The sequence below is a fragment of the Gavialis gangeticus genome, unplaced genomic scaffold (genome assembly GCF_001723915.1).
Source record: "Gavialis gangeticus isolate Ggan-Ray unplaced genomic scaffold, GavGan_comp1, whole genome shotgun sequence".
NCBI classification, from domain to species: Eukaryota; Metazoa; Chordata; order Crocodylia; family Gavialidae; genus Gavialis; species Gavialis gangeticus.
In genome coordinates this window covers 21,652,115-21,657,556 of record NW_017728992.1, presented here as the reverse complement: position 1 = coordinate 21,657,556, position 5,442 = coordinate 21,652,115, and positions in this window count along the sequence as shown.

Below are 5,442 nucleotides of genomic sequence, written 5' to 3'. Positions count from 1 at the left end.
ACTGCTACCCCTGCATCTAATGATCTGGTGATCTGATCATAAAAAGCCACCAGGTTGGTCTGACAGGACCTGCCACTGATGAACCCGTGCTGATTGCCCCTAAGCATGCAGTCCCCTGCTGGCCCCTCCTGGATGTGTGCCAGAATTATTTTCTCAAACAGCTTGCCTATTTACTGCTCTCTTCCCTTTTGTTGATTCTTTGCCCAATAGTATGTTACAAACATGTTCCATTCCCTTACCACCATATTGGTTCTCCTATGCAGATAATATATTTGCTATGAGCAAAGCCACTTCCATTTTTGATCTCAGTGGTACTCAGCTAATCACATTCCTGTAACCCAGACTGTTATCTTTCACAATTACCCTCTGTCTGCTCTCCAAGCTAGTTCTTTATCCACATAATTAGTTCACCCCTACGGTGTAATTACTGACTTTGTAGATTAGGCTTTTGTGTGTTTCTGTATCAGAGCTCTCTAAGATACCAGGTAAATTATAACCACAGCTGCTGTTCTATTTTATTTTACTTAAAAAAAATCTGCTTGATCTGTCAGGCATAAACTCCTTTCTGTGGCTTGATGCTAATTGTCACTAATTACATGCTAACTTTCTGGGTGTTCCTCTGGTGTCTCTCTGATTAGTGATTCTACTATCTTCTCTACTGCTGATGTTGTTTCCAGGTCTTCCACCTGAACTTCCCTTGTATCCATTCTTGAGAAGACTGATTAAGTGGCAGAGGAAGGAAGGGCTGAGCTATTAATGCTAGGATTTCTCCCCATGGTCACAGAGTCTAGCTATTAAAAAAAGGCAGCTTAGATGCCTAAATCATTCCCTTTCGTCTGTGTTAACACTCTTCATGAATTTAAAAATGAATAGATTTTAAAGCCTTGTTTTAAGATCTTGAATACAACCATGAAATACAGTATCTTTCCAGCATGTTGCTCTCTCCCTCATCATCAGTAAATCAGTGACCCCTCCACCCATTTACTCCACCCATCGACACCTGCCAACCTTCACCTCTCCAGGCACACAGAAATGCCTCCTCCCAGCCTCTGAGATTCCTCTTACCTTCCTCAACCTAAACCTCCATCCTGTCAGGTACTTCCTCAGTGCTTCCATCATCCACTCTTTAATTGTTCAATACGGCCTTCTTTAGACCAGTATGAGAAGGGATGGGGTGAGGTGTAGGTATCCTGACCCCCTTCTTACACACACTTGCTTCCATGATTCTGTGAATGTGGCAGGTGGAGTTACTCCCTGCCTCCCAATTCTGCCCACATGGTTCCGAGTTATAAAGGGAGTGGGAGAATCAATGCATTCTCTTGCATGGAGCAGCTATGTTTATGAACGACAGTTTTCAGTTGTTGTTTTTTAAAAATAGGTCAGATATGCTCTGTGTGGGAGAGAAGCAATCTTTGCAGTGCTAACACTCCCTCTCCCAGGCAACAGAATGGGCAAATTGGAGTGGAGAATGCTCAGTTGCACTAAGCAACATATGGTGCAGTACAAAGTTGGTACAGGTTATGTCTCCCTTTGAGCAGTGTGAAACTGTAGTCTCAGAGAGTCATGCTGTACTTTCCAGATTGTATGCTGGGCAGAAAAATGATGTATTACTTCAGATATTGGGCATGTATCAAAGTCACAATTTAATGGAAACTCATAATAACTAGAATAATTAACGAAAACCTCTATGAAAATGCATTCATGATACCACACCTAATTGAATATGACCCTGCCTATGTGACTGGATATTTTATCACGGCCAGCCTATGCTTGATTAAAGACATTTATGCTGGTGACATGGGTGTTGGTTCCCTTATGATCTTGCCTTGCTTTGTTACGCAGAATACTCCTTGCCCCTGACCTAAGCATGTGAAGTGGAGTGGTACCAGCTATGCAGATATTCTTACTGATTTTATTAAAACCACCCATGGAATGAGGTACAGTATTACCATTAGTTAGGGAAAGACCACCAGGCTTATTAGATGCTATGTGACACCAGTGCAGCACAGCTGGATTTTCTGCTTGTTTAGTACATTGTCATTTGCTTTTCTGTACACCAAGTCACTATATAGTAGGGCTGTGTGAGGCTTCGGACCATGTTTCGGATTCAGAGAAGATTCGGACACTGAAGCAGCATGTCTGCACGGAAGCGCTGGCTTCTTTAGGCTTTCCGAAGAGGTTCAGAGCTTCTGAACTGCTTTGGAAAAGCTTTGGAGCCGCTTTGGAGATCCGGCCACAGGATATAATGGGGAATCAATGAAATATCTATGACTTTGTGGTTTTTTGTCTGATTTGGATGAAACTTGCAGGGGTGGTAGCCTCTGCTGAGAGCATGAAGCCTGCCAAGTTTCAAGGAGATAGGTGCAGGGGTTTGGGGGGAACTGCACCCCAAATTCTTGAAAGCAAAACTCATGTCAGGTGTTACACTACAGGGGGGTGAAAACTGCAGGGGTGGTGGCCCCTGCTGAGACCACAAAGCCTGCCAAGTTTCAAGGAGATAAGTGCAGGGGTTTGGGGAAAACTGCACGTCAAGCTGCAGACACGCAAAACTTGTGACATGGGTGACAGTGTGTGTGTTAAGGCGCAGCAGAGTGAAAGCTGCAAGGATGGTAGCCCCTGCTGTGGCCATGAAGCCTGCCAGCTGTCAAGGAGATAGGTGCAGGGCTTCTGGGTTCTGGGGCCCTGCCCCTCTAGCTGCTGACAGCAAAATTCGTGACATGAGTGCTTGTGCAACTGACTGTCTCTGTCTTGGGGCAGTTGATTGTCTGTATTGATTATTTCCTCTCCTTAGGTTTTGTAGGTGTTAATCCTTACTAATTAGACAATCCTTGCTAAACAGACAATCAACTGCCCGAAAACAGAGACAGTCAGTTGCACAAGCACCCATGTCATGCGTTTTGCCTGTCACTGTACTACTAATAATAAAGTCTTAAAAAATGCTCCCAATGTAGGCTAAGGTAAAAAAATACTTTACTTTAACTCTGTTCCAAGCTGTAGCTGTAAAACACTATCTATAACAATAAAACCTGTCACAGAATTCACAGTTGTATAAATAAACTTTGAGAAAGCTCTCCTGTATGTGTTGTTGAGATGGTTCAAGAAAAATGAAAATAAAATTTAACAGAACCACTGAAATTTAGGATGGGTGTTTGTTCTTTGGATAAATGTTTGGACAAGATACTTGATATATATCATCATAAAGAGGCACTGTTACCAGGAGAGCTTTTGATAGATTTGTATTTTAGGCATTTTTGTTAGTTTTTACACAGAGTTATTTCAAATGATGATCTGAAATCATGCGGTTATGTAGGGACTTAAATTGTACTCCTGGGAGAAGTTGAATTGAACCCAGTGAAGCCACCAACATATCGTAGATAAGCACAGGATAATAGATAAGCCTAAGGTAAGATGAGGGCAAAAGTCAGTAATGGTCCTAGGTTTTGTTTTAAGCATTTCTCAAATGAATTAAAACTCAAGTGCAGTAAACTTCCTGGCCAATAATTCAAGTAGATATTTTACCACACAGCATAAAGTAGATTATATGCTTAACTATGTTATTCTCGTTCTTATGTCCAGGGTATTTGCTGAGTGGCACACTTGAGAACAAGGAGGAGTCATACTCTTCACACTCTGATAGCAAAGGGTGGAGCTGGGTATTCCCAAAGTAGAGAACTTTCCAACTCATTTTGTTTCAGCTTCCTGTATCATCATGTCTGGAAGGATTCAAAGAAGAGATATTTAAAACACCACACAAAACAGAAAGGAATTTCATAAGGTAAAAAGAAGGAAAAAGACTATTTTCAAGAATTGTATTTTTTCAATTTGGTAGCCAATTCTAACCATGCAGCTCAGGAGAAATAGTTTAGCTAGGGCCTTTAAAAACAAAATGGGGTGTTACAGGTAAGTGCCCCCCCTTGTGAATAACAAAGGTGAAGGATGACCATTACTGAAGTACTTGGAACTTTTTGCAAATTTGTAGCAACCAAAATATTTTGTAAATTTTTACTGAATGTGTTGAACTGTTTTTTCAGGTTCTAACATTTTGAGTTACAATTGGAAAGGGAAACTAAAGGCAATGAGGAAAAGTTTTATAAATATTTTAAAACTAAGAGAAAGAAGAAAAAATAGGACTGTTTCTAAATGGGGAAGGAGAAAAAATAATGGAGAGCACATCTAAGGCATGAATGTTCAATGCTTTCTTTACTTTAGTGTTTAGAAAAAGTTACTGATGATCAGCAAACATGAGGTTAGGAAGAATTCATGCTCATCACATTTTAACAGCAAGCAAGGTAGTTTAGGTAAGGCTGAATTCCTCTGTACACCCCTTAGATTAGGGGTACCCACAGTTGACTGCATTTACAAGATAACATTTAACAGCAACAAAAAGGGAGTAGGAACTCAGGCCAGAATAGGGAATAAACAAAAAGAATCACAATACAGAATCACAGTTCTCCAGTACTTTCTTGAAAACCTCCAAAGGAGGAGATTTCTTAGCTTCCATAGACAGCTCATTCCGTTGTCCCACTGTTCTTACAGTTATTCATATTTAAATAAATTAGATGCATTCAGGTTGGAAAGGCCTTATGTTATCTGCCGTATCCTTAAGCTGTCATAAGGCAAATTACATGAGGCTAAAGCATCCTTTGAACACTGAGCAGTTGTTTTTGAGAACTGTTCAAGGATGGATAACATTCTACAGCAGTGGAGAAAGGCAAACTATCTATCCTGGAAGAGGAGGACAAAAGGAGTTATAGGTCAGTCAGCCTAACTTTTTAGAACTGAAAAGATACTGGAACAAATTTTAAACAATCAGTCTGTCAACACCTAGAACAGGGGGGCAGCAACCTATGGCCCACCAGCTGGAAATGCCTGTGAAGTGGTCTGATCTGGCACAGGGAAGTGGTGATACAGAGCTGTGCTGTCCCCATTGTGGCACTCCTCTTGGCTGTGGATCCTGCAGCTCCACTGTGAATGCACTTTTCCTTGCTGCAGAGGTATCAGGAACATTCAGCGAGAGTGAGTTCAGGCATCTGGTCACTGTGGGGTCAGGGAAGGGGGTGGGGACAGAGATTTCCTGCCTTCAGCTATAGTCAGGTCACAGGTTTTGGCCTGAGCTGGGAAAAGGCTGCTGATCCCTGACCTAGCAGAAAACATGGATTTCACAAGAATAAACCATGTCAAACACATCTAATTTCCTTTTCTGAAAGGATAAATTACCTAGTGGTTAGGGAAAGCAGTAGACAGGATGTATCTTGATTTAGCAAGGATTTTGATACAGTCTTAAATTACATTTTCATAAGCAGACTGGGGGAATAAAATCTAAATGAAATCACCAGTGAAAAAACAGTATTCAAATAGAAGTTATCAATACTTTGTCATCAAAATAGGAGGACTATTTTGTGGCAAAACCCCCAGTTTTTCTTTTTTAATACACACACACAC